Consider the following 27,520-nt stretch of genomic DNA (forward strand, 5'->3'; position numbering starts at 1 on the left):
CCAGCCAGATGTAGAAACCCCAAGAGCAATCAAGCCGCACGAAAATGAGGTGGGAGAAAAGCAGCCTCCACTCGAGGGATACAAAACCTCAAGCAATTAATATGAAAGAACGCTATGGCCCACACGATGTCTTTGCACCGCAAATGTCATCCTACAGGGACACCAGCCAGCTCCGCGATGGTCCCCCCCCCTTCCCACTCCGCCACGGCAGCGAACCGGCACCAAACAACTAATGTGACACAGGAGAAGGAGAGGCAAACCCAGCAGCTGTTTTGTTAAGCAGCCCCACACTGCAAATGCAATTTGCTAACAATCATTACAACGTGCCTGCAACATTTGGCCACCAGACTTGCTCCTTATTTGTTTTTAGAGGACGAATGATTGCTCAACAGCTGTTGTGTAGGCCTGGTTAGCCTAAAAAAAAAAAAGAAAAAAAGAAAAAAAAAAACACCCTACCCTAAGCACATCTCCAGGGAGACCAAGTGTTTTTTCCACTTATTTATACAACAGTAGCACCAAGCTCAGGCCCTTGGCATACCGGCCCCACGTGGAGGGAGAGGTGCCACCCTGCCCCGCAGGAATGCGGGCTGCAGGAGGAGGAAGGTCAGGCCCCAAACCAGTGGGGCCAAAGCGAGGGACGAGGTGAGGAGCTCAAGGGCTCAGGAACGGCAGCACAGGCCCTGTAGTCCCCAGAGCTGAGTCGTGGAAGGGACCCAGCAGCAGGGAGATGCACTACAGGTTGCATCAGGGGCAGGCAAGGCTCCCTTCACCTTCACAAGCCCTTAAAACGTCTTGTTTCTGGTATTGGGGAGGGAGATCTCATTTATGGTGACTTTTCTTATACTCAAAGCAGTTGACATGCCTTCACTATTAAAAAAGAAATGAATAAAAATCGGAGACACGCAGCTGCCTACACACATGCCTCCCAAGGGTCTTCGTGCCCCACCAAGCAAGCCCTCAGCTCCAGCCCAGGCAGCAATGCAACACTGGTTTCAGGAACCATTTCACCCACCAAATCGATGCCTTTGTGGGCAGGAAAATACCAGAAATGGCTCTCTGGGTTTATGGTTTTCCACTGTGGGAAGAGAGGATGACACAACAACGAGCATCACCACTCCTCAGCAAGAACACCACTTCGCAGGAGCGTCACCCTGGTCAATAAACACCAAGTGATGGACTCGATACCTGCAGAGTTAGTGCTGAGGGTACCAAATCGCTCTGCCCTGGACATGGGGAAGGGTCCTTTACGCTCTTGGAACACTCCTGCAAGCGCTGCCACCGTCACGGTGGTGTCTGACCCCGTCCTTCCCCTGCTCGCCCTTTGGGACAGGGCAGGTTTGCTCACCTGGCCCCGCTCCTCTCCCAAAAACCAGCGCAGTGGCACCGACACCACGCAGCAATGCGGCCCCACACTCCCCCACTTCTGAAATCTGAAAGACAGCGCGTGCCAAGGTACCGCGCATCAGGGTTAACCCGCGCTCTGGCAAAGAAATGCTGCCTGCATCGTACAAGAAAAACTTCAAAGATCATACGAAGGAAATAACGAGCCTTTTCTCCTAAATTAAAATCCTTTTCTTCCCCTTTCCAACACAGCAGGACTTATGCTATCCCCAAATTAGATAAATTTAAAAAAAAAAAAAAGCTTTAATGTCAAAAAAAATATCTATTTATGTAGGCATCTCAAGCAACCTTTAAAATGTACTTTTAATCAGCAGAGGTTTACAAAGCCTGAAGTTACGCCCAAATTTTCTTCATATAGGTGCACTGCTGCCAAATCAGCAGAGGGAACACCACTGTGATTTTTTACGGTACATCCTAGAGGAGGGAGCCTCCGTAAGGCTACACGGGCTCTCAGCGGGACATAACGCAGACCACGGCTTCAAGTGGAGAGAAAGACAGGGGTGAGGAGAAAGCAACCCCATATTGTAGCAATCTTCTCTTCCCAGTCATTAATTGTATCCTGCTGGCACAGCCCTCTCGCAGTCTGGTCCTAAAGCATGTCAGACACACTTCCCTCCTCCCAGCACTTGTTACCGAGGCTTTAACCTCTTCAGGCCTGGGTCCCGAAGGAGCCTACTGAGGAAAGGAGCAGGGGAAGAGGTCCAGGGGAGCTGAGCTCGGAGGTCAGCCGCCAGCACGAACCTCGAGTGCCCAACTTCCTTCTTCTGCAGAAAAACGGGGAGGGGAAGGGGGCAGATGCCTTTGCCGGGATGAACATCGGTGGGAACCCACTCCTGCTTCTCAGCTTTGGGAGGATATGGTCCCGGCTGGAGGTCGTCTAAGATGAAAGAGCATTTGACATTTTCAGAGCAAAGGGTCCTATTTTTATTTTATTTTTGAGGGCCACATGCAGTCAACCGCCTTTAATGGTGCTAGAAACAGATGGGCCACCGTTTTCTTTGCTCATACGGGGTGTCGGATATAAAAATGCCATTGACAAATGAGGAACAGAAGCTTTCCCTTTCTCCTGTACTGCTTCTGCTCCCTCCTTGCTCCTGGAGCCTGGCACTGAACAAGGAAAGTGGCCAGAGTGGGCAGCAGCTGCCAAAGCCCAGGTCATCTCCAAGGGAAGAACGATGCCATGGAGGAGTCAGGAAGCTGGAAATGAAGAAAAGCTGGGTTTAATTCCCAGTGTTGAGTTTTGTGATGTGCAGACTCCCCGGACCAGATTTATCCCAGCTTGTGTTGCTTCAGCGCAGCTGCTCCCGGTTCCCTGAATCATCTGTGGGGAGAGGTCAGCGCAGGGAAGGGGCGTGGAGGGAGGTCCCTGTCCCAGCGGCTTCTCCATCGCGTGCTTCTCTCCCCAGAGGTCTCCAAGGAGCCGAGAAGGCAGAGATTGCCGCCTACAAGAACGGCTTTTTTTTCCAGGCTACCTGCAGCCATCACCATTAAAAGGGACTGATGACTTCGCCCTGCTCAGCGTCGGACTGCTGAGCGAAACCAGGAAAAGAAGCAGGTCAGCGCGGTTCTTCCGGGCAGGAATCACTCTGCCAGGTCCTCAAATGAAGAAACGTTTCTCATTTTCAACAAGAGATCAACATGAAAGAAAATAAAAGCTTTCTGCTTTTTTCATTTTGGGTGGATTATTTTTCTCCTATTAATTTTCTATTTTTGTCTCAGTAAAGGAGAAGCAGCATAAGGTAAGCCACAAGTATGGGAAACAATGGAGAAGAAAACATTTTCATAGCTGAGAAATCAGAAAACACAAATCCAAACTCTTATTTTTTCATGAAAAGTAGATGAGTTTCAGGAAAAAAAGGAGCAAGCTTTGGCTGAAAATTTCCAACCAGGGCAATTAAAACACCCTGCAAGCTTTTTCCTCGGGGGACATGCCGAGGCCAGCATCCCGCTGTGACACCTCCGAGCTGCAGCCCTGCAGGAGGGCGGCGCGAACAGCCCGGCTCCACATGGACGAGGCGTGTTATCGTGGTTGGAAGTGTGCGAGATCTCTCCTCTCCCCTCCCTCCTCTCGGAGCACGGTGATTTTGCCATCTCCGTGCAACGCGTGCAGCCAAAGCAAACACAGATTCCTGGAGCCGGCTCTCGGGCGAGCAGCTGCGCGAGGCTGGCAGCCCACCTCCTCGGGGACCCTCCTTCGCTGCCGTCATCCCCTGCTGGCCACGCGTGCGTGAGCAGAAGGCTCTCCCAGCCCTGTCCGTGTGGTCGGGAGCTGGGCTTTCGCTTGCACATAAAGCCACCAGCCAGGCCCACGTTTCCACAGCTGGAATTGCAAGCTCACCTCCCAGAGCATCAGTATTTCAGGGTAAGACGCTCGTACCAAACCATCCCCAGACCTCTGGCCGTGCCAGCTGCTGCCCCATCGTTTCCCCATGGGCACTGGAAGCTGCTTTTTTCACCCTATGCTTCCAAATGGGTGTCCCAGGCTGTTTGCCCCTGCCAGAGTGCCCAACTTGCAGCATTTGGGGCTGGGATTACTGCCGTGCTCCCAACACCAGCCAGGCTGTAGGTCTCGCTATATGCGGAACAGCCCCAGCAAAGGACACAACGGCCAAACAAGAAATAGGTTAAAAAATCCTCAGTGGCTTCTGAGGGAGCCACGCTCACAGAGACAAACCAGCCCCTTCTATTGTGCAAAACACACTGATTTTCACCCAAAAAGCAAGGTGCGTACCAGAGCACTTCCAGTTTCTAATCCTGCTCTGACAGCACCTGCAGGAAACACTCCATCAAAATGAGCACTCCTCAGAAACAGAAAGACTCTGGTCCAAGAGCTATTTGTATTCTCCCCAGAATATTTTGACAAACACCATTTTCATTATCTCTGACACGTCCTCCCGCAGATGGGGCACTGCGAGAGCAGACCCACCCCTGGTTTGATGAGGAATTTGAGGAACAGCAGTGTTTTGGCAGAAAGAGAAAGCCCAAAGGGATGGAGAGCCAGGATGGCACCAGGGCAGGTAACACCCAGGGCTCTTTGAGATCCTGAAAAGCAGCGCCGAGCCAGGCAGCCCGCACCAGGCTTGGCACAGGGGCATGGGAGTAGCTTGGCTCAGGTAGAAAGCAGCTCTCCTGGGACTGCACCTAGGGAGCAATTTCACGCCAGTTCCCTATTGGAAACACCCAAAACTGAAGAAATGCGATTGCATGGGACCTTCTTTAATACTCCCTGCTTCGAAATATGCCGCAGAAGGAAGTCCTTCCCTTGCTTGCTCCGCTGCGCGGATACAATATGCCATGAAATACTCATTTTCTGCAGAACCTCCTGCACCTCGGTGCCCTTCCCCAGCACGTGGACCCCACCAGCTCCGTGGATGAGGGGCTGCCCCACCAGGACTGAGACCCCCAGCAATGCTCTGTGCGCTCTCAAACCACTGCCTGGCCTGGGCATTTTCTCCTGGGTGTTTTCTCCTCTGCCAATGGCACCGGTGTTTGTTCTCCAGGCCAGAACTTGCTCTCCTGGCCACCTGATTCAGCTGGACCCAACCCACCACCAAGGGCCCACTCAAGCAGCTCCTGCCAGGCTCAGAGATGGCAGCGTCTGGGTGGGCGAGCGGCACAACCCCGAAAAAGGCCAGCAAGCGACCAGCAGACCCGTGCGCTACCACCGTACAGCCGCTCAACGAGTCCACGGCCAAGCGTGCTGCATCGCGGCGGTTTGGAGACGCGGACCCACGACCACCAGGGAGCACGGAAAGCAACCTGCCAAAATACCACACGCTGGAAAAGCTCGGCGGTTTCGGTTGCCTCGACTGACGCTTTGCCAAGGACACCCTCTTTTCCCTTCCCTCTGCGGTATTGCGCGCTGAGCTCCAGGTCTGAAAGCCAAACTGGAACGGCCTCAGCTTGCCTGCTTTGGGGTTGACTGCACAGCTCAGTTTTCCCGACCTCCTCACAGCTCTGCTGGATTCCCGTAAAGGTTTTGGCCAGCCTGGTCTGAATTAAGGGTTTACAGCAAAGTCTGAATGTGGGTGCTGAGGCTCCGAGCTGGCCACAGCTTTATTCTCAACCAGTTCTGGTGGCTCTCAGAGTTGGAAGACCGAAAAGAAAAAGAAAAAAAGGGGGCTTGTGAAGCCAAGCAGGGAGAGATGAGTCACGGCTCTTTGGGAATGCTGGGAATGATGGGGCAGGGAGAAAGAAAAACGGGGACAGGAAAAATATACAGCTTAGTGGAAGGTCACACCTTCAGCCAAAAATTGACATATGCTGACAGAGAAATACCAAAAATCCGTAATGCATTAAATCCTTTTCAGCAACACGCTTTGGGGAATAACAACTGCTCAGGAGCTGGGGGCTGAGCGAGGTGTTAATCCTGCCTCAGCCCGGAGCCCGCGGCACTGACACCGGTGAGGCTGGGGCACTCCAGCTCCCACGCCTCGCTGGGCAGGTGCACCCAGGGGTGGGCCTCCCTGCAGGACACCCCTCGCTTTGGGACAAGAGGGGACCCAGGGGCAGTGTCTGACCCCATCCCACGGGCACACACACGCCTGGCAGGGCGTGAAAATAATGGTAGAAGGTAACAGCAGCCATGGGGCCGGAGCTGCCCTGCCAGCATCACGGGGGAGGAGGAGGGATGACAGCCAGGCACTCACCAGCACCCTCCTCTGCAAGCATACAGCAAAGGACTAAATGCTCCCAAACCTGAGCCCCTGCCTAATCGATGCAAGGATTTTTGTCCTGCAGCCCTGCCGGGTGCCGTCCCCGCACCACGCCGGGGATGCTGCAGCAGGGTCCTGCTCCCGCACCCGTCCCTGGAGCCGCAGCGCTGCCCCTGCCCTTCCTTCCCTTCCTCCCCTCCGAAATCAGCCCCGCGGCTTCTCCCCGCGGCAGGAGGCCATGGCCCATTAGACAAGGCCTGATTGCTCCTCCTCACCTCCCCCGTGACACAATCGAGTGCGCATACAAGGCAGAACAAAACAGTGACAATTGGTGACAAATGGACTGCACAGCATCCCGTGGCCCCGTCGCCAGGGAGACCCCGGCCAAGCATGGGCGGCCGCAGGACGCGGCGATTTGGGGACGGTGGAGGGGACACAGGTGCCGGGGAGGTGGCAGGGAGCGATGTGCTAATTGCAGCCCCCAGGGGAAGGGCTACGGAGGGTGCTGAGCCCGCTGGGAGCCGAGCACCGTGCCCCAGAGCAGGCAGGGAGGACATCGGCTCGCAGGACCTCGCCAGCTCTGCCCCTCGAGGGCCGTCCCCTTTAATAAGGGTAATTTTCCAGCAGGATTTTTCCCAGGTCGGAGCAGTGGTTTGACAACAAACAGAGAGGGAAAGGGGTTTAACCATTGCTAGCGCTGGCCCAGCAAACATCACCACGGACGTTTCCAATCCAAACAACACAGCTCTGTGCAGGACATTGGATCACAAGCCCCATTTCGCCAGGGAAGGGAAGGAGCCGAGGCCAAGAGAGGGAGAATGACGCCTGCTCTCAAGCTCTTTGCTGGCAGAGCCAGAAATCTCTTCCGGGAACATCTTGGAATGACTCAATGCCTTTTACTTTCAATACAAGTGATGTAAATGCCCTGCAGCCAGCGTGGAAACACTTCACACTCACCCGGGGCTGCAGACATTCTCCAACACTCAGAGTACCAACACAACTGGACACGCTTTCTGAAACCCAGCCTCTCTCCCCACTATGTTGCCCCGGGTTGGGCTTGTTTCATTATTTTTCCCCACGAATACCTGCAGCAGACAGCAGCAAAAGCCACGCAGCAGCAATAACCCCCCTAGAAAGCGCTTTTGCTTCTTGCTCCCGCTGCCTCCAACAGAGCCGTACACCTGTAGCTCTATTCTCTAGCTGCAGTTGCTCTCAGGAGAGATGCCAGAGGGGAAGACGAGCATCCTTGCACAGGCTACGTGCTTTTTGGCTACGCTTCCCCCCGGGCACCCCTCCCCATCCCTCTGCACCGTGCAGGTGGGCAAGAAAGAGTTAAGGCTGCAGCTGCCAGCCCGCAGTGCAGAGTTATGCTCAAACTGTTCCCACTGCTGCATGAAGTCAGCTGTCATTAGGGAACAAAGGCGCCCCGAGCAGCTCGAGTTGTGTCACACTCGGGAGGCGCGGAGACTGCTCCCTGATTAGGATTTCTAAATCAGTCCCATCGAGGCCCGGCGAATAAAGCCGCAGAACAATGAGCGGGGCACATTCACACAAGCAGCAGCCCCCTCCGTCCCCCCTGCCCTCCCCACCCCCTCGCACGCTTCTCCTCCCGCCCGGCCCCGCAGCGCTTCTCCTGCACACCCCGATGAGGACCACGGCCCCCCTGGTCCATAGGTGGCGGGCACCTCACCCTCTGCTCCAGAGCCCGGCTCCCAGCCCTGCTCACCCTCCGGTCTGGGGAGCCTTTAGGTGCCCGTGGCTGAGCACCTCCTCGCCGCAGAGCTTTTGTCTTGGGAGCCACCAACACCCTGCCCCGAGGTGCCCACTCTGGGGCAACACGGCGAGGCTGGAAGGAGGCAACCCCGGCACCACCCCGATTTGGCACTGCTCCGTCCCACCAGGGGAGCAGCCAGCCCGGTGGGTGCCCAAAGCACCGTCCCCCCCAGCCTCCCCTCGGCCGCTGACCATGGTAGTGGTGCCCACCATGGACGCTTGCTGTCCCCCACAGACACGTCGTGCCCCAGCACTGCCATGAGCTTGCCGGGATGGCTGCTTGTGCAAGCAGATCAGTTTCTCCATATAAATAAAGTATTTTCCATGCTATGCAGCAAACTTGCAGCAAGACCTAACCACCTGCAAGGACAGGTCACCGCATTCAGCCCTAGGATGTTGCACTGCTGCCCCTCTGGGCCGGGGGTGCTGACACTTGCGAAGCCCCACACACCGCCCCAGAGCATCACCCATGCCCCCAACCCTGTTCTTGTCCCACAGATTTTTTTCCTTTTCCTCTAACCAACCCTTTACACATGCAGAAACCAACTGGAGGCTGCAGACCTGGTTGCTAAACTCATCCCACCCGAGGCGGACTTTCTACACGAGCACGCAAAGTTCTCACGCTGCGGGCGGGCAGGAGGTGTTGGTTTGGCTGGTGGGGTCTGCAAAACAGTTTTCTTGGAAAAAGCAGGAATGTCAGCACAAAATGACGCAGCACGACTCAAAAAACCTGAAGGGAAAACCAAGACAGTTGCGAATTTGGGACATTAAATACACAGAGGCAGGAATTAAATGGTAATAAATGCTATTCTTGGCTCCAGCTCCGACTTTGGCTTTGTCGATTAAGAGCACTTTGCCTCAGTTCTTCCCGTACAGAAAGAGGAGGGGACCTGTGAGTGGTTACTTCCACCAGTGCGAGTCCTCAACACCAGGGTTCCCACAGGCAACAACAACGATGACCGGGGTGTCCTCCCAGCGGGTCCAAGCTAGGATGGGAGGGACACCCAGGGGTCTGCACCAGGGTGAGGTTTGGGGCCAGGCTGCGCAGGGCACGGCAGGTGGGAAGGCAGCCAGACCCAAACCCTACAGCTGCCCCTAGGCTGTGCCATCAACACAGACCCAAATCCATCTCCCCGAGCCCACAGCTCTTCCTTGGGGAGCTCCCACCGTCTTCACGCAGCACACTTCCATCGCACAGAGCCAGACCGACGTCTCCTTCATCCCCTCTTTCGGGCTTGCCAAAACCCGTGGGGATGGGAGAAGGGGAGATGGGAAAAGGGTCGGGAATTCGCTTCGCTGCCCTGCCCCGAGGTTGGATCTTCGAGAGCAGAGAGAAAAGCCCACGGAGGACAGTGGGAGGCCGGTGGCCAGCAGGTGCAACGAACAAATATCCCGGCAGCAATCAATACGGACAGGGGGGCAGGGAAGGAATATAGATATCGGGCATCCCGCCCCCCGCCCCCAGCAGTACACGCACGCAGACACACACACACACTAATCCGGTGGATTTGGCCGTCATATGACATGCCCAGTCAGTCCGAGGGAGGGGATTTAAGGCACGCCTCTCCTTTCACGCCAGGAAAGGATTTTCATCTCTCGAGAGCACAATGAGGGGGGAAGGAAGAAAAAAAAAAATAGGAAAAAAAAAAAAAAAAGCCAATCAAGCGGGGATCAGCTGTGGGCTGGGCTGCTGCAGGTCTGCTTGTCCCAGAGGGGGGTGCGGGGAGACATATTGGGCCGTGTGGGAAACCCACAGGCTCAGCTTCTCACACATTGTTCTCCTCCCCGGCTCCCCCCCACCCCCAGCCAAAGCCGTTAATGCCACAAAAGATACTTTGCCCATTGTGCCGCGGACAGCTGAGAGGATAGAGTTAGCCTTACACAGCTTTCCTGCCTCCCTCTCCCGCTGGAGAGGGGAAGAGGGGACAGAGCAATCAAAATGGAGAGTTTGATGCTCACCATACAAAGGAATTAAATCCACTTAGGCCCCTTTCTCGCTAATCTAGGACTGTGGGGGGTTAAATATGGTTACATTTTCATTAGGTACTAATAGCAAAAGGGCAGCTAATGGTAGCACAGACCACCGAATTGTCATGCAGATGGCTCCCAAAAGGGCTACCCAGCGTCACCGCGCCCGGCCGCGCTGCAAAGGCATGCTCGGAGTGGGAAATTGTGTCACTCGGCATTGTTGGGGGCTGAATTCCGTCAATGGGAAAGTCATGTTTCCTCGGCGGAAAGGAAACAAGTTAAAGGGCTCGGGGAGGGGCGGAGGTGGGGAGGGAGGGCGGCAGCGTGCCCGGCCCCGCACCTGGCTCTGCAGGAGCCCTGCGCGGCATGGATGCAACGGCACGGATGCAACGGCACGGCACGATGAGTGCCGGTGGGAATGGGCCATGGGGTTTAGGTGGGCCCTGAGTGCCTTGCGCACAGTGAACGTGATGGCCATAAGCTGTTAGCTCTGTAACACCAGTCCCTGCTGCCCGGGTGCGGAAGGATGCTCTGTCCCCTTTTGGACAAGACTCTGGGTGCAGGTGGCAGCACCACTCATCAGCCACAGTGGACTTGGTCAGGGTGATGGGACCAAAATGCCATTTTCACCATCTTTTTAATCACTTCGTTTCCATCCAGCTCAGCCTGGTAGGGTCTCTTTTTTTTTTTTTTTTTCCCCTCAGCCTGCCTGGGATCATCCCTGTGAGGGCAGCTTGCCCTTTTCATCCCCTCCTCAGCCATCCCTGGAGGTTCACCCAGCAGCGAGAGCTGTTCTTCTCCCCCTTTACCGCCCTCGAAGGATGGGCTGCAAAGGACCGGGCTCAGCTGAGCACTGGTGCGGGAGGAGTGCCTGGCTCCTACATGCATGCTGGGGGTGTCTCCTGAGCAAGCAGCTTCCCCAGCAAAGGGCAGGTGCTGTGGCCTGCATGATGGGCGTCATCCTTTTGGGAGCCCCATGCGATTGCCTGCACCCACAGGTGCAGTCTTCCAAACCTTCACCTTGCAGCAAGGCCAGACCATACGCCCCTTGCGGTTTCAGATGTTTTCTCTGTTAAAGGAGCATCATCCCTCAAAGACAGCAGCTCCAGGTGTGTCCCAGACCACTCAGGACCACACTGACCACAGAGGAAAATCGCTCCTTTGGGTGCCTCAGCTATGCTGAGAGAGAGAAGTCAGACCTATGTTGCCCTTGTACAGAGTCCCAACTTACTTGGTGCTGGCTCACTAACATAATATGGCCAGAAAATATCTGCCTGGGGTATGTTTTATAGGGTGAGAGCACTCCAGGATTTTTTCAGGGCCTTAGAAGAGAGACCCACAACCCATACAAGTCAGCAAAGTTACGTCCTTTCCCCCAAACCAACTGGCACGAAGGTAAAATCCATCACTCGGGAACATGCAGCAGCTGCAGCGAAAGCCAAGTTAAACAAGAACAAGGTCAGCATCGAGATGGCGCAGCCAATAACAGTAAAGAGGAGGAAATTGGTTATGCAGCCGAGAGTACAGCCACCTCCAGCGCAGGGCCCTGCCAGCCAGCCCAGCATCCCGAGCCCCAGAGACCTCGCTTTGCATCCCCATGTGGCAGCCCTGGGGCTTCACCTGCCCTGTAAAGCACCAGCAGAAGCCACTTGCCTGATGCAACCAGCTCTGCACAGTACCTGTGCTGTCACGGGCTCGTATCGACCAAGGACAGACAAATTATCCATCTGCATAATACTCAAGTGCAAATTTCCTAACAAAGTCCGACACCACGTTTATCTCGCCTGACTGCCAAAGACCAAATTTGAGCCAAATCCCCTGCAAACGTTGCTGAGTTTTGCAAGCTTCAAGTCCTCGGAGAGTCACATTTTCGTGCTTCTCTCTGTAACCTTGAGAGTCAGAGCCTGAGGGTTTTTTTTTATGAAAGCTGAGATTCTCAATGTTCTGGAGCCAAAGCTTTCAAGGAGAAAACAGAAAGTGAGAGCAGGGGAATCCACGAACACTGCCTTTCTGGCAGATTCTCTGATGTCCAGTGGGGTTGAGCTGAAGTGAGGCTGCAACCTTCCCTTCAGCAAGAGTTCGGACAGGGCCTTCTCTTTACCATCACCTACGCACGCATGACTTGGTGGAACTGGATGTATTTGATACCTCTGACATACTGGCAAATTTAGCTGACGCTGTCCAAAGAGATTTAAAAGTTCTCGATGGAGAGACAGACGGATGGACAGCATGTCTCAGACGCCGTTTCCCCAGGAAAGCCCTCTATGGAATAGCGTATTGTGCAACAACCACGATAACATCTTGACAGCTTACACCGATATTTCTCTGGTTTTTTGGAGAGCTGTGGTGTTGCAATCCAGGCTCAGGGTTAAGAGCTGGAGTTCTGGAAAGCTCATCTCTAGGAGAAGCGTGATGGAGAGGCGTCACGTCCAACGGGCGCCCGGGGCAGGAGGGGCAGGAGCCTCTGCTGGACCCCCTCCAGCAGCTTACGCAGCTGATGAGCTGTGCTGGCCCCAAATGTTTTTTGTTTCCCAGCAAAGTTGTACTAGAAGCACAACAGCAAAATAAAATACAACAACATTCAAAGGTTAACGCATGTTATTTTTCGCTATTGCGCCTCAGGACCTCCCTGCACTAACGTTAGCGACTGCTACGCTTTGTTCAACCTGACAGACCAAACAGAGGGAGGGGGCAGGAATCGAAAGCGGTTCCCGCTGCAGATCAGATTTAAGTGGAAGCTGCTTTCGGAAACCTGGCCACGTCCAGAAATTACAACCGGTCTCGGCAATTACGAGAAGTAAAACATTAAAAAGCATGAGACAAAGTGCATTTGCATGCTAAAAGCTCCGCCAGCGGTGCCGAGAGACCGCGTCCAACAACAAAGCAGAACGCTTCCCCCTCCAAAAAAATATATTAACCCTGGTGTCACATCACCCTCCCCATCTGCACCCCAAAGACCACGGGGTGCAGCCACAGCCCCCCTGCAGCAACCATGAGGGCTCTGGTCCCGGGACAGACACCCAAACCTCCCGGCTGAGCAAAGCTGCAAGAGTTAAGCCTTGCTCAGCCATCCCCATCGCAGCACAGCCCGGGGGGGTTGCCGGGAAGTTTCTCTGAATGGGGTGGATTTGCCGGAAAGCGGTGTTCCAGCAAATGTGTTCCAGTTCCGCAATTGCTGTCGCAGTAACAGGTCTGGGTTTGATTCAGAGGTTGCAGGTGGGCAAGACACCTGAAGGCCACGAGAAGGAAACTCCTGCATCTGCTCCGAAAGTGCAAACAGAACCTTTGGATGGTGACTGGGAGGGAGGGAGTGCAAGAGGCAGCATGCTGCTGCCTCCGCGGGTAGGATTTTACCCAAAAACACATCTTCATGCTGAGCACATGAGCTGACAGGAGGATCAGAGTAGAAGTCTTGGACAGATAAACTGCAACCCCCCAATAGAGCTGTCCAACCCCCTAACCAGGGGTAGCTAGAGAGCAGGGTTCTCCTTGAGGATTGTCCACAGAAACCAGAAGTCCACCCCACAGAGTCACTGTGAGCCCGTCAGCACCTGCACCTGGACTTCCCCTGCCCCTCTCCTCATCCTCAGGAGCTGCCCTCCTGGTTCTGGTGCCTACCACCATCTCAGGAGGCGTTTTTGCCACACCATCATCAAACGTTCCCTCCCCAGTGCTAGATCCGGTCCCAGGCATGTCCCCACCACCGTTTCCCCATTACAATCTCATTAGCTGTCCTCATCCAGCCGTACCACCGGCCCTCGATACCCTAATCCTGCCCTGCTGTGCTGGTGGTGCTCCTCTCTTTTTTTTGGAAGAAAAAAAATCAAGGATCTCAGGTTTCATAGCAGAAGTCAGTGTCTAGCTGAGAGTGCAAAGAGATGTTCCTTCACTCCATTAAAATCCATCACAGAGTCACGCATGTTACATTGAAGGTAGTATTTTGGTCTGAACCTGGTGCTGGCCACCATGAGGGAGAAGATGACAGACTTGTGACGTTCGTGTCAGCACGGCTGATGGCAGGACAATAGGCTGGTTGAGCCAATGGTTTGTCAGGTAATTTAGCGTAACGATGCAGTAAGTCACTCTCCAAGTGGTGAAGGATTCGCCATTGAGTTAAGTCAATAGTCACGCTACCGGTCCTCACCCCAGGACACCACAGCGGTGAGGAGGTGTCTCCTTGCTCACTCCTCTCCCTCCCAGGGCCCGGTCACAGGATACAACACAACATTCTCAAAAACAGGCAGCTGCTTCAAATGATGCATGCAGAAAGCTCTTAGCACAGGGATTTCTTCCTATTCCCACTTCTAGAACCTCGGTTTCAGCTGCAAAATTATTTGATAGAGATGTAGTGGGAATGAACTGGGGAGACAACCCTCCAGGGACCAGCCTGGAAGACCGACAACAGGCCTGCAACGTCTTCTGGGGCTGGAACAAGCAGGAGCCACAAAGAAGGGGAAGCAATATGTAACAACGTACACTCACATTACATACATACAAATAGATTTCTCTCACTTAAATAAGGGCATTTCTGGACTCGATGCAAAAGAAGGACTTTCCCAGGGAAAGGCTCATTAGAAGTCCTCACCACTCCAGTACCTTTCCCCTCGTTTCAAATAATAATAATAAAAAAAAAAAAAGCAGGGCATGTTCTTTTTGAAGGTTGTTTTCTTTCATCCCTTCTCCACCCCCTGTTGATCTCTCCGGCGTTTGTGGCTGGCCTGTTACCTCCGGCTGAGAGAGCAGGCCGCGAGCCAGGCGCGGCCCCAGCCGCGCTCCTGGAGGGCCTCCACCATGGGCCTCCTCCCACAGCCTCCGGCCTGCCTCGCCCCTCGGGGACAGTGGAGCCCCTGCCAGGAAAGGGGGTCTGGGGACCCCAGCCCACCCCAATGGGGAGTAGAGGTGCTGGGACAGCTTCCCCCCAGTGAAGGTTTTGTGGGGACAGAGGTTTCTGGCCAGGGAATGAAAAGGAGGAGTACTGGGGGGGCTTCTTTTTGCCGTTTTTGTTGTTTTTCAGGCAGTTTTTGGTTGTCTGTAAGGCACAGGTTGCCCCATCACAAGCTAAGCTCTCTGACCCTCAGGGGTGAGAAGCGAGCAGTGCTGGATGCTTAACGCGGTTGTTGAAATCTGTCAACACACAGGCACCAAGTCTTCACCTGCTCGTAGGGCTGAGTTTTTGCCCAGCTGAGCTTATCTGACAGCAGATAACATCACAGGGCACCTCCCAGAGCCGGGCACCAGCAGGACAGGTTGCAGGAGGATTTACAGCAGGCAACGGGATCCATCCACCCCACAGCACCATCAGCCGCCCCTGACCCAGTCCGCCTGCAGCACCGAGGCAGCCGTGCCCCTGCTCTGGGTGACCACATCCAGCCCTGCCCCAGGGACCAGAGGCTGGCGGGGAAGTAACACCTCATCTTCACCAGGGTTCCCCACGTCAAGTCCCAGCACCAGCCCAGAGAGGGCAACCTTCATTTGCATCGCAGCAACAGCAGCCGCTCAGCCGGGCTGGGAACCTCGAAGGAAACTCTGTAAAAATGCACAGGAATTAATTCCGCCCTGCACGGGAGCAGGCAAAGCTCCTGCTCCAAACTCATTTTGTCCTTGATGCGTTTTTACTGTTCTGAACAAGGCGGGGAGCCCAGGAGCCCGGACAAGAGAACGGCAATCCCTGCCCCCAGAGCGCCTATAAACCACAGAGACAAGATGTAACACGAGGAGGAAGCAGGCTGGAGGCAGGAGGGGATACCATAAAAATAGGATGGTCTGGAGATCCTTTGTTGGGGGCATAAATCACGGCTGATCTCCCCACAGATCTCAGCAGTACAGAGGAAGTCCTCTCCCAGCGCAGCCGAACCAAACCCACCTCCTTTGGCTTGTGTTGGAGCAGCAAAGCCTGCATCCAGCCAAACTGGCATAAATGAGGGAAGAAGCGTGCCTGACCCTGGGGGAAACAAACAGATGGGGCTGGAGGCAAAGGGACTTGGCCACACCTGGCCAGTGACGAGCTCCCCAGCTCCCAAAGGACCCTTCCTCTCCTCCAGGAGGGACCTGGGACCTGCCACAAGGACCATGGGGAGCTCAAGGCAGGCTGCTACTGACCAAGAGGGGTAAAGTCCTCTGCACACCACTGAGGCTTAAATAAACCCAACTGCTCCCCACAAAAATGAACCCCACATCCCCACCCCACATCCTTACCTCTCCCTCCCACCCCACTCACAAGTCTGCAACAGCAAAGATGGGATTTTTTTTTTTTTTTTTTTCCAAAAAGGAAAGAGAAAGGTTGGGGGGAAGAGGCATCCCATTTCAAATAAACAAACAAAATTTACTGCCGGACACATCTCTAAACCCTCAGCCCAGGCCAGCAAACTGCAGCTGCGATGTAATAAGCACATAAATAAAGTTTACAGCTAAACTGGCCTGACCCAGTATTGCCCCGAGGTGCAGAAGCAGTATCTTGTCATTAGTATGCAGAACACATCGCCTTAATGTCTGCTCATTTGTTCTCAGCCCACTCGGCTCTATAAATCTCCACAAAAGGGCAAGGCAGGGCTGCGGGGGAGAGGGGGGAGCGCGGCCCGGCCAGGGGGATGGGAACAGCCCCTGGTCCCGCATCCCGGCCGGCCGAGAGCATGGGCGATGGGGGCTCTACCTGCATTTATTGCTCCTTCAAGTGTTATAGCCTGCTCGAGGAAGAGGAGCAGCAGCTGGGAAGCACAGGCACTTGCCCACTGAAGCAGAGGGAAATGAAATATCCCTGATATTTCTGTAACAGCAGAGGGCCGAGGGCTACCTGTGTGGCAGAACACCTTGCCAGGTGCTTACAGTGACCTCAGACTGAGCACAAACACAGCAGGGGCATGTAAAAAAATAATTTAGCAGTATTTTTCCTTTTTTTTTTTTTTTTCCATTGCTTTAAATGATCACCCACCCTTTATACCCCTTTATACAGTGTGTCCTCTCACCACCAAACCACCCCTTGCAATCCCATCCCTAACAGTACTTTTGCAGGTCTACAAAAGCACCGCCCAGACCTCTGGGCTGCACACAGGGGTTTTGGCATGGGTGACAAGGAAATGTTATGGTCTGGGGAGAACTCCTGCAATTATGGTGGCATCAGGCAGGATCAGCAGCACACCAACAGCATCCCCAGCACCCAAACACCATTGTGATCGCCCTGCACTGCAGCCTTGCATCTCCAGGGCAGGTTGTGGTGGGATGAGAACAAGCTCTCTGATATGCTGTCCCACACAGCCCTGCTAGAAAGCAGCTTCACTGCACAGAAAACTATTTTCTGTACAGGGAAATATTACCGATCCTTCTCTGTCATCAGTCTTGTTGGGCTCTCCCCGACTTGTCTGAAGAAAGCGAAGCATGATTTATTGTCTGACAAAAAAAGAGAGAGAGGAGCAGTGCAAAGCAGCCACACAGCAGATCAAGCACCTGGGGAGCAGAAAAGGAGGTACCTGGGATGGAAGGTGCCAAAGGGAAACAGCAGTTCACATCGATCAGCAGAGTCTGATGGCCCAAGAATCAGAATTTAATTAGGCTACAAAAATCAGGAAAATTGGTGCATGAGGCACAGGGTCCCCTCTGAAGCCTCTCACAGGGACAGCAATTTCCCCTCCATAGCCTACTGCAAAGGCAGCCAGGAGATGAGAAAGCTTTGGGCTTCCAGCTGGCACCTGTTAACACCCACACTGCAGCTGTGCCAGGTCTTCACCTCTTTCTGCAAAAAGCACTGGTTTCTGCCCTGAGAACACAAGTTACTCCTGATCTAAGCTTTCCAAAGGACAGCTCTACATGCTTGTACAGTACAGTGCAAAGAGGTCAGAGCTCTTCAGAGATAACACAATATAAGCGAGCATCTATGCGATTCAGCACCTTCAGCAGCTTTCAGTTGTTTTCAAGCAGAAAAAAAAAAAAAAAAAGTATTACCAAAGTATGATTTTGCTTTTAGAGTTACACCAAAAAAAATCACTTCTTTGCAAGCAAAGCAACTTCCCCTCCTGGCTGGCACTTCAGCCTGGGACTGGCAGCAGGGAAGCTCAGCGTGATGTTAGGAAATAGAAAAGCAGCTTAAGAGACCAGAGCCGAGGCTGGGCTGGCTCCAGCACTGACCTGCTCCAGCCCCATTGGGGCATCTCCTCACCAGGCCTGTGCAAGCAGGAGGTTACCTTGCAGACAAGCAGAAAGGTGAGGCTGCAGCCAAAAATCAGTTGGCAAAAGGTAGGGAGGAGAGTCAAAGTACACACACATCTCAAGCATGTTACCAAATGTAAAACCAAGCACACGCTCCCTGGTATTTTTCTGCATGCTAGAAGCTAGAAAGCCTGAACTTCCGAATTTTCCTAGTACGTACCAAGAAAGCCATAAAGTTACACGCTCCCCAAGATTCCAAGTATTTAATTTTCATTACTTTTTAAATAATGCAATTTGCAGACACACCAAGTTCAGACTTTCTGGAATTCCATCAACATTTGGACGTACACAAGATGTGGTGTTTCAGCAGCATGCAGGCACCTCAGCTCTGCAACAGCCTCCAAAATAAGAAGGAAATAATACATCACCTAGAATAGGGGATTTAAGGGCAGAGACCAAAATTAAGGGTAATGTTTGAGCTGAAACTCAAGGCTATAGATGGTTTGCAAATCTAAGCCCAGATGTTGTAATTGAGTCACCTGGCTGCATTGCACGCATACAGTGCCTTTAGATTTTCTTTTTAAGGAGCTGAATCAGCAGATCCCATCAGTTCCCACAGCCTTTGCTGCAGGTTAGCAAGAGCAGCTCGAATTCAGCACAGCCTTTACCCAGTGTCATTCTGGATTGGGGTGGAGGGGTGAAGCCTGAGAACATTTCTGATGTCAGAAGCAATCAGGAGATGCGAGGAGGTTCCACACAGACACAAAATTGGTGATGAAACGACTAGGTGTTTTGCATCTCGTTACACTGGGGGACTTCACTTTGTAACCGTGCAGCCCATTGGTGTTAAACACATTCTTGTACCTGAGCGTAAGATTGTATTTAAACATGGCAAGATCCATTAAATCTGCCCTGGTGGCAAGGCAGGTGACCTCCCTTACCTCAGGTGGGAAACCAGCACATCCGGCCTCTGATGCATCTCTCAGATATGCCAACTTGTTAGGTGATAATTGACACGCAATAAATCTGGTTTTTAACTCAGTTAATTACACCAGCATTGCGCTCATGAGTAATATGATAGCATTTAAGGTGTGGCGCATTTTCCATTACAGAGCCCTGGCTGCATGAATTCCATGAGAAAAGTTTTCTCCTGGATGCAGCTCTGCAGCAGGCAGCCCCGCTCCAGCCTGAGCTTTTAACCCCAAAGCACCCCCCCAAAACTTCACGCTGCAGCCTCTTCTGCAGAGCAGCCCTCGGGGCTGCGCCGACACACGCCGGCAGCACTGCTGTCGGTGACCCTGGGCTAATTTCATACCACTCCCAGCCTTCCCCGTTCTGTAACACCATGGCACTTGCATCAGTGTCAGCAATACCGGATGGATTGAAGGGTATTATGCCTAAAAAAACAAGGAAGGAAATATTGCAACTGAGCCAAAGACCTAAGAAAAACCAAGTCTGAGGAACTGAGCACTCAGGTTCCCAGCTGGAAATTGTTCTGAAAGCGTGGTTCAGTTCAGTGCAGCAGCAAAACTAAAGTTTGTGGCAAACGAAAACACAAAGCCCCAACAGGAGGAAGAGCTCTAGGAAAGGACAAAGAGGCTTATGAGAACACCTCTGTGACACAACAGCAAGCTCAAAACACAACATCTGTAATCCAGACCTCACACAGCTCTTTGGTGTATTCTCAGCAGAGCAGAGCCCATTGAAACAAGCTTCTCTGCCAAAAAAGCTGCTTTTCCAAAATACCCTTTTGCAGGCAGGTAGTTTCAGTGGAACCTGCATCAAGGCTCGGTGCAGAAAAGCTTTTTTTCTCAACAAGCTAGAGGAAAAAAAAAAATGCCCACGCCCCACAAAAGTCCTTGAGGCAGAAGTATTCAGCTAGGATAGGAGAGGACAACTGCACTGGGGCTTCAAACCCAGGGTCACTCATGTCCTTAACTGCCCTGGAGCTTCTGATGGACAAGGAAGGCTTTGCATGGTTATATGGGCGCTGCACGGGGAAGGAGAGGAAAGCAAAGACCACACTCAGCTCCCTGACCCAGCCCAAGGTCCACAAGAGGGAAACGCCTGCACACCAGCTCTGTGATCCAGACACGGCCAGAATCAAGGTAGGAACTTCTTCCCCAGAGAACCCCAAAAAGCTCTGCCCCATAGGGCCTCCAACACAGCCCAGCCATACGTGGAAAGCCTCAGCTTTCAGCCCAGCCTTCAAACATTTCAGCATCCCACCTGCTGGGAGCTCTGCAGGTAGGAACACAAGGCAACCAGCAGCTTTTTTTTTTTTTTTTTTTTTTTTTTTTGTCTTCATCACATTTGAACCCTCCACCTCCAGGACAAGGCTGCACAGCTGCTCCCGTGCACAGATTTAGTCGGGGCTGCCTGAAGCCATACCCCCTATTCTCCTACAAAGAGGGACCCGATGCATTACTACCCAGCCTCACAGCAATTTCAACCACACTGCTTTCAAGCTGACACATTTCTGTCAAAGAGACAGAAAATAGAGAAAAAAATTCCCTGCAGATTCTCATCTTCCTTCTGTAGCCTCCTCAAGCCATTGTTTTGCAGTACAAGTATTTCAGCTCTCACTGTACCAGGGAACAGGATTAGACAGGTCACCGTGGAATCAGATTACAGACTTTTACCTTTTTAACTTCTCTTCTCAGCACGTAGGCTCGAGAACTGACACCCGGCGAGGGAGCAGGCAAGGGACAGGCATGGGTGGAGGTGGCCGCCAAACGTCAGTGATTCAGAGCGATTTGCCAAGTCATTGGAAGTTCTCACGATTCCAGGACCTAAAACAAAGAATTGGATGGGCTAAAATTAAAGGGTGCAGAAGCTAAGAATTTTACCCAGCCCATACAGGCAACAGAGGGAGTAGAGTATGAGAAAGCATCCTGCTAGAACTTTGTCCTAAAGGGCTTTATTTCCCATGCGGTTCAGAATTGCATTCACCCTCCCGGCTCCCCAGGAAGATGTCCCAGGCTGGTCTGGGAGACATCAAGAAGACAGGACAGGTAAAGAGCCCATTCCAAAGGGTAATCACTCCAGTAAAACCCACGTCAAACTTGTTATGTCTGTTTCTAACTTAGACCTATTAAAGCTCATTACAAACTTTTCTGATAGCTCAAGATAACTTACACTCACTTTCCCTATTGCAAATGGAACAGGGCTGCCTGTCCCCACACCTCCTGCCCAGGAGCATCATACAAATTAGATAATAGATGCTCGAAACATCTTTATTATTATTCAAAACATCTATTAAAACTGAACCTTGTCTCTCTAGTTAGCAGGACGTCTACTATGTATTCACTGTAGTTAGCATTACTCCTACTATACATTCACTATTAATACAAACAGTATTTGGCTTTGAGTGTAACATTTTTCCCCCCATGAAGTACAGAAGTTGCTAAATTTATTGTTATAATTAGACTCAAAACACAAGGAGCACAAAGAGACAAAATGACTTGCCCAAATTTACATGAGGCAGCCCTTGGCAGAGAACAAACTCCTTTTCCCAGTAGATCAGTGCCCTAATCAATGAACCATTCTTCCTCCATTAATCTCCCAAATGACATGAAAAAATATTAATTACCAAATTAATTAGCTTGTGTTTTTTTCCTTGTTCACCAATTACGTGTATATTCATTAACTTTGTTCCCTACCACCTCGTTACTTCAAGTCGTAGGAATGCCCAGGTGTTAAGAGAACCTGTGCAGACCTGAACTGCCTCAAGTCCAGACGCTGCTGTGGCGCATGGGACACGCGGGTCCTTAGCTGGACCCAGAACACAAATCCCATCTCATCCTGCACCCGTACCAGGCAGCACAACGTGCCCATGAGGTCTGCCAAGCTGTGGTGGAGCACCAAGAAGTCTCCAGCCAGCCTGGGACCCAAAGGCCAACAAGGATGTGGTGTGAAATGCAATGTCCATGAAATGCCCAAGGCTCACGGTCACAAACCACAGAGACTCTGGCTTTTAGAAGAAAAGGCAAATTTCTTTGCTTTTTCTGGCAAATCCCAAGAAGCCAAGATGCAAAATTAAATAACCCTGTGTCTCCGCTGCAGGATATTGCTCATGAGGAATGTCACAGCATTCAGGGGGTGCCTTGCTTCACAGCCTTCTGTCCATCTCGCAGGGGCTACGTGCCCAAGGGGAAGCACTGCTCACTTCCAAGGCTTCCGAGCAAAACCAGGGCAGATTTCCCTCAAATAACACCGGCCTCTGATGTCAATTTGGGGTCTAATCCCCAAGGATTCTTCCCATGTTGCATGATTTGGTCTCAAAACTTCTGAAGAAGGCTCAGACATAGGATTTTAGATTAGACATCTCCATTCGACCAATTTGTCTCTCCCAGTCACAGGGATAATGAAGACAAACTGGTGCAAGCTGCACACCAAGAAGTAGAGATGCTGAGTTTGTTCCTCTGTTGAGGGAGCCGTGCACTAAAAACACATTTCTTTAATGGCATTCTTATAGTTTGTACAATATACTAAATTTGTGATGGCTGTATCACACAAACAGCAGAAGCCTCCAGTATTAATTTCCATAGCCACACGGCCATTTCATGTCTCGTGGCCCTTTTAAAGGTCCTTTCCTACACAGTGCAGCCTCCCCAGTTTAGCCACAGGCTGCCTCCTCCCCACCCCTCCAACAGACACACACAAGCAGACAGAAACAAGAGAAAACAAGAATTTTAACCAAAAGCCAGAGCAGGCAGGTCTCTGTTGTCCCAGATGAACCTCAAATGGAGGACATCAGCACACCAAGGGCTGGAGCCACCTGCTGCAGATCCTCTGCTGGGGACCTCGTGGTGGTGCTGAGCCAGCCCCAGCCCACCCCAGCCAGCTCTGCCACCGGCCCAGTCTCTGCAGAGCTCCAGCGCCGCTTCAGACATTTTGGCATATCCCAAAACGGCCCAGAACATCTTCGTTAATAAAGCTTCTGAGATAAAGACTAACGCAATCCCTTTCACAGGCTTCTGCTGGGTAATTACAAGCCTATCACTTCTGAGTTAATTACACACAGCTAGAGATGTTATTATGTGCAGATGGAAAAACACATCCTACCTGAAACAAGTTCCTTCTGCCCTTAGCTGGCTGATAGATAAATATTTCCAGCGAAGAGGAAAGCTGGGAAATCTCCGTTCAAACGGTGAGCGTGCTGTTGTGCAACGCTGCTCCCTTCGGAAAAGGGAGCTGGGACCCAAAACGCCTCGGGGGGGAAAGGAGCCCACGAACTGGGGGTCGTGGTGGCTGCACCATTCACACCTCCAGGGAAGGCAGCAGGGCTGAGCCAAGAGCTGAGGGAGAGGAACCCACGTCCTCAGGAGCTCCAGGAGCATCATTTGCTCCAGAGCCTCGCAGATGGGTCACCGGGGAGCCCCAGGCGGGCTCCTGCAGGCAGTCGGTGGCAAAAGGTGATTTTCTCCTAGCAGTAACAGGGAGGGATAATATGCCTAGGGAGCGACTGAACAGTAGCAAGCCTTGGCTCCTTATAAACTTAGCTTCATTTTCAGCTGATACCCAAAGAATCCCACTCCTTGTTTTGTGGGGGGCAGTTTCTGAAGGCAGAACGTTTCCGGACAGCACATTTAGGACATGCACTGTGGAAGCCCACACAAAGGCATGAGGAAGATAATTTCCCCCTCCCCCCCCCAACTGCTGCTCTATTTTAAGCAGAGAATTTTGGAAAAGAAAACACATGAAGAAACACTGTCAAGCTGCACCGATTAATAAATGCCAAACAGATGCACACCATCCTCTGCAGGATGATGTATGCGACAGGCCAGGGCAAACCCCAGCAAATGCATTTCCGAGCTCACAGCCTGAGGGCTCAAACAGGTAGCGACAGAGAGGGGGGAAAAAAATCACAATTATAAAAAGAAACTCTTGGGGAAAACACTGAAAGCAAGCAGGCGAGAAAAGTGACAGTCGGGTTCAACAACGGAGGTGGTGAAAGGAGCTGGAGACAAACAGCCGCCGGCAGTGCACCGTGTTCCTGGAGGGGTGGCAGCCCGGATAACGGTGCAGCCCAGGGGCAGTTTGGCTGTGGGGACCCACAGGCAGACCCCTGGGGATGGTTTCCTACAGCTGCCACGGCCGGGGGGCTCCGCTGCGCGCCCACCACGGGAGCGCACACAGAACTGCGCACGGAGCAGCAGCTCGGCTCTTGTTAACAACTCCGAGATGGAGCGAATTCGCCCTCCCCCTCCTCACAAGCTAATCCGGTATTTAATTAAACCCCAGGTAAAAAAAAAAAAAAAAAAAAAAAAAAAAACACGTGTTATTTTCCAGTGTGAACTTTGCTGATGGCTGTTTCCAGCCCTGGGTCTCCCTCTGCTTCCTGAAGCTGGGAGCGTTCACATATCAAACACCTTCTTGGAAAGGTGCATCACCTCATCTCCTGCCACTCACCCCATTTAGGCACTGCTTCTGGACTGAGTCAATACTCGAAATATTTGCCATCAATGTGTCAGGCATGTAAATTAGTATTTAAGTCCTGATGCTTGTACCCAATTAAAGGCTTCTTAATCTCCTGATGCTCAGCCAGGAACGACGCTGCCAAGGAGGAGCCGTTCCCAGCCTGCACTTCACTCCTGGTCCCTGCTACACAAAAAGCCGCCCTTTTTGAGAGATTCTCACTAAAACCAGCACTGCTCCCTGCCCGGAGCCCCGGCAGCCCCTGCCCTTCCAGCTGATCCAGTGGAGCGCCCGTGCAGCTGCTCAGGCACATTTTTGCCATTGCGCACCCACCCCTGCGACCAGGCAGGAGGAATGCAGCGCAGTCAGTCCTGTTTGCTTGTGAAAACGTCTGCCTTCGCTATCAAGCACAGAACTGGAACCATTTTCAAGACATTTGCTGACCCTCCACACCCACTTTGCAGTATGTGAGGCCGGTAATTATTTACCCAGCAAAATATTAAATAAGGAGAGGGAAAAAGCTTTCAGGACAAGCAGAACTACTTATCATTTCCTTCAATCTAGGGTTGGGTTTTGGAGAGTCATTTGCCTACAGGTGACTGACAGCAGCGTTTTATGATGAAATGCCGTTTGCAAAAACATCTTGCCTAAAAATGGTTCCACCAGAGCAAATAAATTCCATCAGCTAATCTGACGCTGCCACCCACAAAACCTATTGCTCATGGATACAGATGTATGACTCCAAGATGCGGTACCAGCAGTGGGTGAACTGATTTAACTGATACCCCTGATAGATTCTGCACCTTTGGAATGGCAACACCGAACACCAATTTCATTGCAAGCTGCCCTTTGAGAGCCAGTGATCACACCATGAATTACAAGGCACAGGCGAGCACTGTGTGGCCAATTCTCGGTCTCAAGCATCTTCGCATGCCCAGGCCACCACCCTCAGGGTGCTGCTGCCTCTGGGCACGTGCTCCTCCCTCGGGTGCTTGCACTGGGCAAGTGTCGTGCATGAGGCAAGAAAGAACATGTTTCTTTGTGATGCATTAGGACTCCAAAAAGCACTTCCTTGGAGAAAGCCTTTTTTCAAACTGCTCAAGACAACAACAATGCAAATGCACAGAAGGGTTTCCTCATTTCCATAGCGAGGAATTAACATTAAGCGCATTTTGCACCCTGTTCTTGCAGAAGCAGGGCACTATTCCCTTTCTGCACAATGGGAAACCGAGCTACAACGAGATGAAGCAATGGGCCTGAGGTTTCCAAAGACCATCAGTAGCAGAGTGAAAACTGGGAGTCTCTGCATTCCAGTGCTATCTCCAGTTAGCACTATTAAAGTGTAGCAAGGCATCATATTTTGAAGACAGAAGCCTGAGAATGTTACAAAACTTAGATTAGCTGTAGAAAGCAGCACACAAGGATATCCTTGAAGCTAATGAGCCCATCGGCACACTCAGATTAAAGTTTCCTAAGGGGGTTATTTGAGAATTCTCAAATAACAGCAGGTCATTGAAACACCCTCTCGCCCAGCTGAAGTGGCCTATAAGCTCAGTCTTACTACACCCAGCATTCAATACATTTCATGTAGTCCTCTGCTTTGCCCTCCAAAAGGCCCCCTGAATATTCAGAAAACCCTCATTGAAAATGAGCATACAAGCACAGGAATAAATGCAACCCCTTCAGCCCGGAGTCTCTCCAAAGAGCTGCCAGAATTTGAGGAGTCTCTCTCACTAAGGAGGGGATTCACCCCTTCACCTACTGCCTTATTCCCTTGGAATTTGATGGAGAGAGCTGGAGGCTTACATCCCGTCCTAAAATAAAGGTCTAAGGCTGATGGGTTGTGTTGTTCAGTTAGATCAGACTTCATTTCTGGATGGCTAAATAGCCGTGCTAAGTTTCACTTGAGTTACAGACAAGCAGCTTTATGCACAAAGCTCCAGATGCTGCTCTACCAACCCCAGCAACACACTCAGCAAATGCAAGAGCCAACCGTCGCCATTGCAAGGCCCCATTGCGGGTGGTGGTGGTCTCCAGCCCAAGCCAGGTCCCTTGCCCTCCTCGCCCTGCGGTCACCCTGCCCTCCTGCTCCATCCAAGGGCAGCTACCTGGAAAACACTGGTTTTACATAGCCTTTTTTCCATCCCCTTTCAGACTAAAACCAGACTCCCAGAAGACTCCCGAATGATCCAGTTCAGGTCAAAGTGTGGTTTCTGTGACCTTCTATCACTTTGGGCCTTTGAGGAGCTTCCCGTGCTCCTGCCCCTGGGTTAGCTCATGCATGCTGCTCTGTCCCTGTGAGACTCTCAGGCCACAGATCCACATCGGGATTGGGAGCAGATGTAAGTCAGAAAAAGTCAAAAAAAAAAAAAACACACAAGTTAGAGATTTCAGAGATTTACAGAAGCATGAGGGAGGGAAGCTAATTAAACCAGCTCAGGTGTTCCCTGCACCTCAGGCTAGTGTCAGGAAAAAAAAACCCACATGTGCACACACAGAGGTAGGCAATAGCCCATAATATGCACCTCAGTGCTTCTCGGAGGCTTTTACCTAAGCGTTGCCACAGCGATGTGTACATAAGTCTGTCCTTGCTCTGAACCGCAGTCAGCAGCCTGATGCGGCGCCCAGCGGTGGGTGGACAGGTACCTGTCAGAGCAGATGGGGTTTGCTCGGGGCGAAACCCAAATGCTGCTCTGGCTGCAGAGCTGGGTCCTGCTGGCAGCCCCTTCCCTGGGGGGAGAACTGGAAACCCCGAGAAGAACAAGCCCGGGGGGCACCAGAAGGCTCTGCGCAGACCCAAACCCACCTGCGCTTGGGAGGAAGAGGAGGAGGAGGTGGCCGGTGCTAGGAGTGTGTGAGAACGTGCAAGGGCAGGGCAGGAATATTTTATTGCAGGAATATTTTATTTCAGCTTCCAGGATTCAGCTCCCACAGCCCAGTAGTGGATCCCCATGGTTAACCTCCCCCCCACCCTGCCTGCAACCCTGGAAGGAAATCTGTAAACGTGCTGAAAACCTCCAAGGCTCACTGGGTTTACTGGAGGAAAACCTCCCAGCTCCACTGGGCTGTCTGTTCCTTGTTCTACGTGCAAGTTCCACGTGGCTCCTGCTGCTGCTTTCACTCAACACGGCCGATGGTGCCATGCCACGAGTGGGGACAGCAGC

The 27,520-nt window shown here is 52.3% G+C and overlaps 1 long non-coding RNA gene across 2 annotated transcripts in view; it reads right to left on the bottom strand.

The window, feature by feature from the left end:
• The window catches only part of LOC118253860 (uncharacterized), a 73,349-nt gene extending 52,631 nt beyond the window's left edge, over positions 1-20,718 (bottom strand). For both annotated transcript variants that reach the window (XR_007708986.1, XR_007708985.1), the window contains exon 1: positions 20,579-20,718. This is a non-coding gene — a long non-coding RNA (uncharacterized LOC118253860). The remainder of the gene's footprint in view (positions 1-20,578) is intronic.
• Between the last annotated feature and the right edge of the window lie 6,802 nt (positions 20,719-27,520).

This window comes from Cygnus atratus, chromosome 18, assembly GCF_013377495.2.
Source record: "Cygnus atratus isolate AKBS03 ecotype Queensland, Australia chromosome 18, CAtr_DNAZoo_HiC_assembly, whole genome shotgun sequence".
Lineage (NCBI taxonomy): Eukaryota > Metazoa > Chordata > Aves > Anseriformes > Anatidae > Cygnus > Cygnus atratus.